The 12483-nt window shown below is 28.8% G+C and overlaps 1 long non-coding RNA gene across 1 annotated transcript in view; it reads left to right on the top strand.

The window, feature by feature from the left end:
* LOC139426944 (uncharacterized) overlaps positions 1 to 10660 on the top strand; it is a 55604-nt gene extending 44944 nt beyond the window's left edge. The window contains exon 2 of the long non-coding RNA XR_011638079.1: positions 10060 to 10660. This is a non-coding gene — a long non-coding RNA (uncharacterized lncRNA). The remainder of the gene's footprint in view (positions 1 to 10059) is intronic.
* The last annotated feature ends 1823 nt before the right edge of the window (positions 10661 to 12483 follow it).

Here is a 12483-nt window from a genome sequence, read left to right as displayed (position 1 = left end):
TTATGACTGTCGAACTATTGATAATCAGATAAATAATAACTGAGTATGATCCAATAACACCTAAAAAAATGTTATAGCACTATTTTTGTTTAAAACCAAAATATTTCCAGCAGTCATTCCCATGTTCGAATGATTCACAATTGACACAAAATAATGGAGCTCTTGTCCCAAGTCATTGTTTTGAGAGGAATAGTTCCCACCTAAGAACACAAGAGTATCCAGTTTGCCGTTTTTTTGCATCAATTATCTTTTCTGCGAAGAAACAAATGAAAACGCTGTTAATAACTATTACAATGTAGTATTAACTGTTATGACTGTTGAATTATTGCTAATCTGATAAATAATAACTGAATATGATCCAATAACGCTCAAAAGTGTTATAGCTATATTTTTGTTTAAAACCAAAATATTTCCAGCAGTCATTCCCATCTCCGAATGACCCACAATTGACACAAAATAATGGAGTTCCTGCCCCAAGTCATCTTCTTGAGAGGAATATTTTCCACCCAAGGACACTAGTGTATCCAATATGTCTTTTTTTGCATCAATTATCTTTCCTGCAAAGAAACAAATAGTGATCAGAATTGCGACATTAAAGCAAGAATCCAACAAAAGGAGTATATTTTCCATAAGGTTAACAGTTAGAGAATCGAATATGTCGTAAGCGTTATTGCAACACAGAACGGCCGTTTTAACGAGCCAAATTAAGCATGTTTCTTTGAACAAACAATCGATTCGTCCAGTCAATTTCTGCAAATTGCAGTAAGCAACTCTCTGATTGTAAATTTCAGAAACATTCACTTTTCTTTGACTAAGTAAATAACCAAGTTGATTGCAGATGCTTTTTAGGTTCCTTTCAATTAGAAGGCATATATACACAAATAGAGTTAAAGTTGCTGGAACGCCGATGTAAATGTAAATGCCGCAAAAGATCCACCTAAATAGATTCAAACCAGTGTCCGGGGTACTTTGCATTTCGGAATTATCACTTCCTGTTCCTACTAGTAAATATACTGAATAAGAAATATTCATTGATGCTAAAATCGTAAAAAGTACCATGCATATGCTTATGCTGGTGAATGGGTATTCTTTTTCCACTTTCGCTAAATCTGAATTAGAATTGCGTAATTTCTTGATGCAAAATCTAATATTTTTTCTTCTATAGCATATTATATCAGTTGTAATTATATACACTGCTAAGTCAGCAAACCCGGCAAGTATTATACTCACGTTTTCTCCGATTGAAATACCCGTCGAAAAGTTCATCATTAAAAATGCATGAGAAAACAGCAGATGGAAGTAAGTCCAGAGAGTTAATAATTTCCAGGCTAGTTTCATATGGGTACTTTTGAATTTCTTTTCAGAAATATCAATAGAAAAGAAAATTAAAAGTGCATAAAGTATTTTTATAGTAATTGGTTTTTTAAATGTGTTTTTGAATTTCATTTTTAACACTTTATCTTGAAGATATTTTATGGAATTAAGGCGACTTAGCATATTTTCGTTTATTTAAAGTTTGACATCTAAATTATCGTATCTAACTTACTTTTGATATAAAGTTTCAATATTTTAAGGATAATTGATTTAGAAGTATGAATGAATATGAAGTTAATTATGTATTTAAGTCCTTAAGAGCAATATATATTTCTGATTATGTCTTGATGGTGTTCATGGTTGATAGTACTCTTAAATTACGAACCAATCAGTTAGTTTTGAATGAAATAGCCTCGTTCTTAAAGTGATATTGCAATTGAATATGCTTTAAAGCGCTTATTTTTTCCTGAATTTATTAAAACTTATTCCGATAGTCTTAAATGTTTTATAACGAAATATGATACCATTATTTATGAATGTACTCGACTGATTTGTTATCTGAAAAAAGTTTTTATTTAATGGTGCCAGTCCATTTTTTTAAACACTTATTATCAGTTATCAACATCAGTTTTCCCTCAACAGTATCATCTTTTTTGCAAAATTTTTGTCACATTCAAATATTTTTTAATTTATTTCCTTCATTCAATAAGCAGTTATTTTCTTCTTCTTAAAAGAATAAATACAGTAACAAATAATAGTTCAGTAGATTCAATATGAAAACACTGTTTAATATCCTATATTAAACATGTTCGTTTACAAATAGCGAAAAATCCAATTCTCCTTAAAATTTCACATGTAATAAATTATTATCTACCTTGTTTATGGTTTTCCAATTACATTCCTTAAATAGTCTTTATCTTTATTATATTATCTTTCGCTATACTAGTATGAAAATTCTTCTCTTAAAGAATCTCCTAATTCATTTTTTTATATAAAATAATTTAAGATATCGAATCAAGAATTTATATTCCAATATTTTCATACTGTTATTTATAAACATTCATAATAGTATTCTTCCCACAACTGCAAAATATTTATTTCTATATTATATTTGTATAAAATATCTTTTGATTAATCAGTTTCTAAATCATTTTTCAGTAGAACAATTTAAAGTATCCTATTACGAACAAAACGCTTACGAATTAAGAACAAAAAGTTTACGAACAAAATATTTCATTACATTAAAAGAAAAAGCTTAAAACAAATGCTATTATGATAATATGCTGAGAAATAAAAAATCCTTTCGTTTTGTAAATAATTTTCTTCCAATAAAAATTCACAATGTCTATCAGCAAATCCTAACATTCTAAAACGCAATTCGAATTAAAACTCTTATAGTTTTCATCTGAATAAAACAAAATACTTAGACTAGGAAAACCAATAACAACATTTCTATAACACAAGCAACATATAGAACTGGTGCTATTTTATACACATTCGAAGCTTTTATGACCTTGTACACTTGATATTCGAACAGATTTACTGCACCGATTTTGACGATAAGAAAAATTAAAGGGAAATGGGCGGGGCAGTATAACTGAAGTTATCATTAAGTAGAAACTGCACGCAACTCGAAATAAGCAATGATTTAATATGGAAATTACGTAATTTTATTCGTGTTTGTTTAGAGTTTATTGGCGTCGTATAAACAAACTTTTTTCCTTATAATGTTTATGTTTTTACATCGCTTATAATGCCTCTGTTTTTTCTTTAATGGAATTTAAGGTAACCAACCAGAAAATAAATAACTTTCTCAGTTTTTTTATAACCAGTGCTGAACCACCGACCTAATTTTGAGTTTACGCTTATCAGTGTTCAACTCCTTAGTCTTATAATTTTAAATGCAACCCAGGAGACAAGGGAACTCACGGATCAAGCTACTTACAATAAGATCTTGAAACTATGAATTTCAAATTACAAAAGAGGAGAAAAAATCCTTTCAAATGTTAAATAGTAAGTCAAAGAAGGAAAAAAGGGGATAAAATAAGTAAGATTTTGAGAAGATAGATTTATTCTACTCTATCTTTTAATTTATTCTATCTTATTAATAAATTATTAAGATAGATATAGAATTTTGTTAAAAAAATAATCAAAATAAATAATCTATCAAAAGATTACAAACCATGAAGACTCACAGAGCTTTATTAGTAGAAATTTAAACGATTTGCTAAGTATTAGTTCAAAACATTTTATAAATTTAAGCTACTCCAAATTTCGTAATATTAAAATTCACATTATATACGCAACAGTACTGTATTGACTAGATTGTACCATATTAGCTCCTTTTTTATTAAATGTACAACTAAAAATAAATACTCTATTAAATGGTTACAAATGTAATAGTTACAAATAAAATGGAATTTATGGAATTTTATGAGTAGAAATTTGAATGATTTGTTAAATTTTTTTTCTCAAAACAATTTTTCGAAATTGAACTCTTCCAAATCCCAAATTTAAACTTAGAAAGATTTCGAAACTCTTCCAAAAATAAAATAGTAAGTGGTGGGAAAAATAGTTGAGCAGAAAAAAAAAATCAGCCCATATCAATACTTTAGCATTTGGAATTTTCGTGTTTCTTGATTTATCCAGAGACTCTTCATAAGTAATCCAGAGTTAAGTTGAAAAATTTTGATTTTGTAAATGAGGGAGAACTTTCTTTCCTACTTCAGTTTCTACTTCGAATTTTACAAAATTCAATTACTTGATGGATATTGAAACTATGAATTTTAAGTCACAGAAGAAAAAAAAAATTTTAAAAATTAAATTGTACGTTAAAAAAACAAAAAATGCATTGAAATAAATATGAAGGATAAAGAAGGAAAAATTAATAAAATAATTGAAATAAATTATCCATTAAGAGAATTAAGAACCATGGAAATGTATAGATTTTTAACTGTAGAAATTTTACCGATTTGGTACGTTTTATCACATTTAAAATACTCCAAATCTCGTAATATTAACAAGTATATTATATACACTATAGCACTATGTTGATTAGATTGTATTATAATGTTAATTCACCTTCAATTAAACACAAACGCACTATTACACCTACAACTTTAGTTCCCGTTTTACGCATTATTAAAAAATAGTCTATTAGCTACAAATAATTTGAATTTACAGTTTTTTTTCTCCAGAAATTTAAATGATTTGCTAAATTTTTGTCGAAATATTTTATCAAAATTGAACTCCTCCAAATCCTCAAAGTTCGAAGTTAGAAAGTTCCAAAAATAAACTAATACGTAGTGGAAAAAACAGTTCTGTGTGTAGAAAAAAAAAATTCAGCCCACATCAATACTTCACATTTGGAGTTTTCGTGTTCCTGACTTATCCCGAGACTCTTCATAAATATTCCAGAGTGAAGTTAAGACATATTTTTTAGAAGGAATTCGGATCAAAGTTGGGGCAGTAAAAAAACTGAATCTTTCTTTCTCTCTCTCTCTCTTCCTTCCTAATACATTCGTTCTTTTCTTGGCCCTTTTGACGGCTATCACTTTTCTACGGACGTCAAAAGTTGATAGATTTCAAAAAAGTTCGCGGAAAGAAAGTTCTTTCAGGAAAAATTTGAATGATAAAAAAAGAAAAAAACTCTGAATGCTTTCTTCATCAAATATTCTGCGCTCAATTTTTTTGGGTTATCTTAATTCAAATATTTTATTCATTTTTTACATCATTTATGAAAGAGGAGCTCGGGTTGAAAAGAGAGATGTAAGGCAAAGTGGTTTCGTACTTTTTTTTTCTTTAAAAAAATTCTGAACTTTGTTTCTCTGTTGAAGGATGAAACTTTGATGTTTAACTTTCATCTCAATGTAAAGTTTATCAAACTATTACTTTCATTCCTAATTTATAACACGTAATGACGAAATAATTAATGCATATTTTCATAAAGTAATTATAATTAGTGGGTGTTCTGTAATAGCCGCCTTTACTATATTTTTAAGGTCTTTAAGAAAATGAGTAAATAGTTAGATTATATATGCATTCGAATGTATAAATTAATCTTTAAGCTTTTACAAGAAGCAAAAACGCTTTTGGAGTTTAATGAATCATTACCCAGATCACGAGCAATCTTATTGCAAACCTTGCATTTGAGATCATTTTTGATTGACACTATAAGGTTGACTTGTTAATCATTATTCTTAACAAAGTAGTAATGTTATAGTGCCAATATTAGTTTTTTAATGATTTGATAATGGCACTTATCAATATTTACAAAAAAATATAGTTTCTTAGATTTAATTATAAATCTTATTTTTGAATGTTAACTAGTTCTTTTTGTATGTTAAGGTTCTCAAACACAATATTTTTTGAATGATGATGTGTCGCGTTTTTAGATTCAATCTCGATATAGAGGGCTGTTTGTGCAAGTCCCATTACGCGCAAATTAGCGTAATTAAATTAAACTCAGTGTTTCTAGCTTGCATAGGTTATTCGCTAAACACTTATAAACCTTGTAGGGGTTTTGTAAAAAAAGGTACTACAAAATCAATCTTGCGGTACTATTTACGTACTAAGAAAAGAAAGAATGAAAACATAAAACTTCTTTGATTGCCGTAAAACCAGAAATTAGTTGAAAGGCGAATTTTAGAAACTCATTAAAAATTCATCAGATTTGATGAATTTCTTACAAGAGATCTGGAAATATATATTATGAGTGGTCATGACAAAACACCCTGTCCATTAAATGCCCATTATCTTCAAATGAAATACTGAATTGTTTTTTGTATAAATCATTTATAGATGGACTTCTTAGGGATCTTACATATTTTAATTAAATTCTAATTCAACGATCAAGAGTTGACCAATTGAACTTTTTACAATTTTTGTTAATTTTCCCTTTCTTCATCCATATTTAATTAAGATCTAACAAGATCTAAGATCTAACAAGATCGAAGATCTTGGACAAGATCTAATTTCTATCGTTGTTTGATTTTTATCCCTGTTGTGTTGTTGGTGTTTCTAATGCCACTTGCCATACTAGCAAGCCTGCTCGGTGAAACCGAGCAAATTTAAGGCAGAGTGTGCGTTTCTTGTTTTTCCAGTGGCGCCATCTGTGGCCAAGAATTTGACTTTTGCCACACCATACGTCGCACCCGTTTATAGGGCGGCCCCATTCTTACATGCACAGATCGTAATTTTGACCTGAATCAGAGAACGATCAACCTCCAATCCAGTACCCCCAGAGGTATTGATTTGTTATGGGAACACGGAGGACTTTCGCGACTCGACAGATTTAACGTGCATCAGTCACTTTACTACACGGGGAGTCTTTGGCCGGCTGGGTTCGAGCCCACGAACTCTCGGACGTGGCCCCAGCTCCATACCGACCCTTCTATTCCGGCACCATTTTTATCCTTTATACACGGTATTGTGTCTTTTTGGTTTAACTTGGTTGCATTGGCGCATGGTAACTTTGGCGTTGCATTGGTGCATGAGTTTTATCGATGACTAAATAATAAAGACCAATTCACAATAAATGAAAATAAATCCACTTTTTTATCTAAAAAGCTTGTTATAAATATATTTGCCACATATAAACAACTTTTTGCCTTTCACTATTTTTCTTAGTTTAAAACTATGCAAATAAGAAAAGGCTATACAAATAAAATACATATCAAAATTGGATTTGCAAAAGTAAGGTCAAAATTTTTTTTCTATATAAATAAGCTATAGCAACAAGTTTAAGACAAAATTTAAAAATATTGCTACTGTTGTAGCATTTTTAACTGTGGTCACTTTTTAAAACGCGTGAACTTTTTTTTAAGAAATTAAAATTTAAATCGAATAAAACAGCTGTTGATATTAATAGTGTAAGGCGTTTCTTCGAAAACATTTCTTCAAATACGGTTAAAATTACAGGTTCATTTCCGAAATGAAGAAATATTCTTAGAAACAAGTCTGGCATTAAGTAATTATTAAAATATTATAAAATGCTCCTAATTTCATATTTATTAAAAAATTATAATAAAATGCACATTGGATGTATTTTCGATGAATGAAGTGGCGAATGGGAGACAATATTTTCGTCTCTACTTGTTATATTTAGTTTAGTGGTGACCCTTATACTACAGACCAGGGCTCGAAAAACCGCCCGTCCGCCCGTCCTCGGCGGTCAAAAATTCCCCGCGGACAACGAATTTCTTGAATCCGACGTCCGCGCGGACGGTCATTTTCCCATTAATGTTGGTGATGCAGTTTCAATTTTTGTTTTCTTACAAGAGTCTAGCGCCTCACTTCTAAAGTGACCCTCTAATCTAGAAATACAGCAACATACTACGCATGGTGGAATTGATGTTTTCTCTGTCTCCCGTACTGCAGCGATTGAATAGGACTTTTCAGCAATGAACTTACAAAAAAAAAAAAAAAAAAAAAANTAAACAAGAAGCGTTAAACGCAATTATGAACATCTACCTAAATGGAAAACCCCTTTCAGATTTTTGTGCATAAACCACTGTAAGTCATTAGCATTGTGGAACTGGCAAACGTCATATTTGATTCATTTAAAAGACGCAGTACCCTCGGATAAATTGACATTCCAGATAACTTGGCAGTTGTCATTTAAATTATTTCATAAAAGAAATAAATTATTTCATAAAAGAAATAAATTATTTTATAAAAGAAATACTAGGCTCCTATTAGTAACCCAGTATTCCTTTTATTACTGTATAATGCAATCCTAGTATTTGTAATCCTAGTAACTACTAATTCATTGTGCAATTTATATAAATGTTTGTAATAAATAAGAAAAAATTATATTTTTATTTATTTAGAAGCGACGGGTTAGTTTCAAAGGAGGACGGGTACATTGTTGGACAAGCCGTCCTCGGGGACGGGTAAAAATTTTGAGTTTTTTCGAGCCCTGGTACAGACTTTGCCCTATAGTGATAAGAGTACGAATGGCATTTAAATGAATATACTCCATACATTTCTTGACTTATCATCAACTGAATTATTAGAATTCTCCAAAATAAGAAATGATTCCCAGAAATCTAGATGAGTAACTGAGAATCATTGTTGAATGATTTCAGCAGAAGAAAATTCCAACTTTTGATATGTTTAGCATTTCCTTTTTTCTAAATCATTAGAAATAATTTTTTTTACTACTACATTTTGTAAGGTGCATGGTTTTCATTTTACCTTACCCTACCCCATTTACATGCTTTTCTTATTCTTTACCATTTATTGACTACCATGTTGCAGATTTTGATTTCCTATCTAGTTTGTTAATAATTTTTTCTTTGCTGTAACTTATTTATAATTTCTTCTGTATCACTGTGCTTCTCTCTTCGATTTTGTATTTTGACCTCGCTTTAAGAACCAAAGAAATGCTTTAAAGTACCAAAACGACCATATTGAAACAATATTTGTGTTTTTTTACGTTGATTTAGCTTCATTCATGCGCAAAGAATTATTTTCGATTATTCTAATCTATAGGGCAGAATTTTCATGCAGGCGAAATCTTGAGTAATATCGTGTGAGCAATAGTATATTTTGTTTTCAAGTTACCTTGTGTGTGGACAAATGTCGAATATAAATTTTTTTCATTATTAAAAAAAGCAGGAAGCTTTGTAAAAGGAGTCCCAGTGGGTCTGGGAACAGAATATTCGCCTCTCAATTAAGTGATCCTGGTTTGAATCGCTGCCATGTTTTGTTGATTCGAATTATGCTCGAGTTTCTGACTATTCACAATACTGACGTAAAATATTCTCAGTGGTAGATAAATCATGAATTTGAATCTCCTCACCGTAGGGATGTGGATGTGAATTCATTGTCGTATTGTTAAAACATCAACATCTTAAAACTGAGATATCGCCACTTCTTACTCAACCGATGAAGATTCAACTAAGAAATTTTTATTTCTCAATAATAAAAAATGTTTTTCTTTTTTGTTACTGTATATATAATAAGAAAACTAATTATCTTATTCAGTAATTATTCAAAAAATATTCATTAATTTTAAGCGATGTTTTTCTTTCATTTGCTAAACAGGAGCTTTTCTTAATAAGAATTATTAAGAAATTAAATTTTTTTTAAAGTCGAAATACTTAATGATTTAAAAAAAAAAATATTTAAAGAAAAATTTAATAGTTTCTATATTTTTTATAATTTTACGTCAATGAAATTCTTTATTTCCGTTATTTTTTTTAAAATTAAAAAGTAATATTTTTTTGGAAAAAATATTAACCTTTGCTTACGGCTGGTATGATAAATGGACCAGAATATCTTCATCATACTTAGAGCCGTAAGCTAAAGTTAAAATATTTTATAACTAGTGAGCTTTGCCCGTTGTCCGCCTGCTCTCCCCAATTTGTAATGCAATCTTACTTGGTTTGCTTTGCTTGTTACTAAGTTGTATTCATTCTAAATGTAACGTAAAATTTTAAGAATTTAAATCAAGAATAATAAGCTTTAAAACTAATTTCCAATAAAAAACTAAAATATTTAGTCAATAATAAGTTATTGATTTAAAGATATTTAACTTAAAATAAATGACAAAAAAGAAAAAATTTCAGAAACGGAACAATAATTATGCTTTTGTGAGCAATTACTATTAAATATTCACAACCTTGTTAAAAACACAATTATAAATTTCAAAGCTTTTAGCTAATACTGTATAACTGTCAAATGATCTAACTATTAGAAGTTAAATTAGAATAAATTTATTATTTTCTTTTATTTCCAAAGGCGAGAAAAACAATCAAATACAACAAAGAAGAGCAGTAAACATCAGAAGGAAACACAAGAAGTAAAAGAAAGACAGAAGTCATTTCCCCAGAAGCTATCTCGCACGCCAATATAAATTGGAATAAATGACATGCAATAGAAAAGACATGCAACTAAACATTGCTCATGCTTTAAAAAAACAAACAAAATAGCACGACCAATGTTATTTTTTCCATGAATAACAATAACAATAAAATTACTAGCATTGAACCTGCATAAGTTCAATTAAAACATAATATAGAACACTTTGTTTGTTGATAAGAACTATTATCTTTTAATCTTTCAATTCTTCCCAATTTATAGCTTAGCTTGTTTCAGCTTTTTGTTATCCACACGAGAAAGGATATTTTGTTCAGAAATTTGCAAATATGCATGTTTACGTTTTCATGCTTATGACAGTTCATAGGCTTGATATCTTTATATTTCAATTCTTTGTTGCCAAAGTGAAAAATAAATTAGGACTTTCTTTGTCGTTGTGTAAGAGAAATGTTTACAAACACGTTTCTTAAATTTCTATTCATTTCAATTACAGGAGAAAAATAAAAAATTTTCTGGAAAAAAATCGATATTATTTACCTGAAATATTTTTAAGGAATTAAAAAATTAAAATTGATAAATAATTATTTTTAACGAAATGTATTTAATTCAAAAGATTACATCAAAAATTTTTCCTTTCCAAAAATTGAAAATTGTATATTAAAAATGTTTTTTAATATATAAACTTTAAAAAAACTTTTTTCAGAATTACGAAATGAAAAATTTAATACAGCAGGAATGAAAATAGCATCCACTCTGTTTCGAGTCAAACGTCTTAACCACGCGGTCACGAATGCACATAACATACGTCACTAAACTTAAATTAGTAAGGAGCTAAAGCTTCAACAAATCCCCCCCTCCCATTTTTAATTTAAGTTATATTTTTTGTTCCAATAGAAATTTTGCAGGTGTGTACCTCATTTGTGAATTGAAGATCTCATAATTATGCACTCAAAAATTATTTAATTTGATTAAAAGATGTCCAAAATTGTATTCACGCTATAAGTACTTTACAAATTTATTTCTTAGAAAAGCTTCTATTTTTTCGAATTAAGATATAAGAAAATAATTTGATTTGCTTCCTAAAGAGTATAGGTATGAAAGAATTATGCATTTGTACTTAATTAACAGAATACTTTTCTTTGGAAAATTTTTCACTTTAACCCACTGACGCAAAATTTTTATTAAACATATTTTTCATACATTTCTTCATATTTTTATTAATTTATGTCAAAATGAGTGAAAAGTATCATATTTAGCATTTTAATAAATTATGATTATGAAATACAGCATGAAATAACGGAATCTTTTTTACGTTAAAAATAAAACCTTCTAAACATGACTCCAAACAATAATTTTTCAAATTTAAATTTATTTAAATCCAAGAGAAACAGTTATTCATTATTAAAATTTCTCTAAGTTACAAATTAAATTATTGATAAATTTTTGTATATGAATGAAGTTTATTTCCCAAATTACTTTCTTTGGGTTTTCTAGTTTAGTACAAATATAATTTCGTTAATCTAGATTTTTCTAGTAACTTTTAGAAGGTTTTTTATAATTAAAAAATACCAAAATATATTTTTGTTGTAATTAGTGTCGGAAATAAATATACATAAGAGACACCCTTGTCCCATCTGGGTCAATATGTTAAAGAAGTAACACCTACGCCAATAGAAACAACTCTGCTCTAATTAATAATTTTCTGTGTTTTACAATGGTAAACATTTTATTTCTTTGAGAGTTTTAGAATGGAAAAGACTGTATTCAGTATCAATTGGTATGATGTTATTGTTTGAACTGAACTGATGATAGCCAACATTTATCATGATCTACCAATTTTCGGTGGTACTTATCCCTTTCGATAAGCCGTAAAAACATGTGAATACAGTTGGTATCTTGGTACTTATAGTAGTATATTCTCATCTATTAAAATAGTACCAATGACCATAGTACCAATGACAATAGTACCTATGACCAAAATAAATTAAGCGTCATTAGCGTTAATAATAAAATGATTTTCTACTGTTCACTAAAACAAACATTACATTTTTCCTTTGTTTTATTTTTTGTGCATAACCTTTTTTTCAGTTACCGATTTTAAGGTATTTAGTTCTATAAATGCGAAATCTAAACGAAATAAACATGTGATCAGATCAGATAACTTTAGAAACATTAATTCATGGTCGTAACTTTCACACACCATGCGCATGGATCAATAATCATTGAGCTTATCTGAAATAATGAAAAATATAATTTGATATTAAAGAACGCCTAATATGCTTGATATTTTTTGGTAAAATAGAGCTGTAAGTTAGCAAACAAGACAGATTTTGAAAAAAATTAAAA

This window comes from Parasteatoda tepidariorum, chromosome 10 (assembly GCF_043381705.1).
Source record: "Parasteatoda tepidariorum isolate YZ-2023 chromosome 10, CAS_Ptep_4.0, whole genome shotgun sequence".
Classification (NCBI taxonomy): domain Eukaryota; kingdom Metazoa; phylum Arthropoda; class Arachnida; order Araneae; family Theridiidae; genus Parasteatoda; species Parasteatoda tepidariorum.
The sequence above is the reverse complement of the archived record's forward strand: the minus strand, read 5'-3'. Positions and strand labels throughout refer to the sequence as shown.